Raw genomic sequence first — 376 nt, forward strand, 5'->3', positions numbered from 1 at the left:
GGATGTTTTTCAATAGCTTAACCTTTAGATGCACCACCGGTATCATCTTGGTTGATGGAAACACAGGCAGACCAGGAGAGATCTCTCATTGAACTCAGATTACTTAAACTTACAGTGCATAAATTGGGATTTTTAAAAATGGTGCAGACACATTCAAGTGCTTTAAGGGGACAGAGATGACTAGAGATGGTTTACTTTTTTTTTTGGGTGAATGGGTATGTGACTGTAAAGCACTTGCCAACTCATTAAAGTAGCAAAGTGCAATACAAGTATATGCCATTTACCATTTTAACTAAACAAATTGACCAATGAATAAAGCACTTTGCCCTGTGAACTTGCAAGCTACATATTTTCATCTGCCAGACCCCAGTTTGGA

The sequence above is a fragment of the Oryzias melastigma genome, linkage group LG22 (genome assembly GCF_002922805.2).
Source record: "Oryzias melastigma strain HK-1 linkage group LG22, ASM292280v2, whole genome shotgun sequence".
Taxonomy (NCBI): domain Eukaryota; kingdom Metazoa; phylum Chordata; class Actinopteri; order Beloniformes; family Adrianichthyidae; genus Oryzias; species Oryzias melastigma.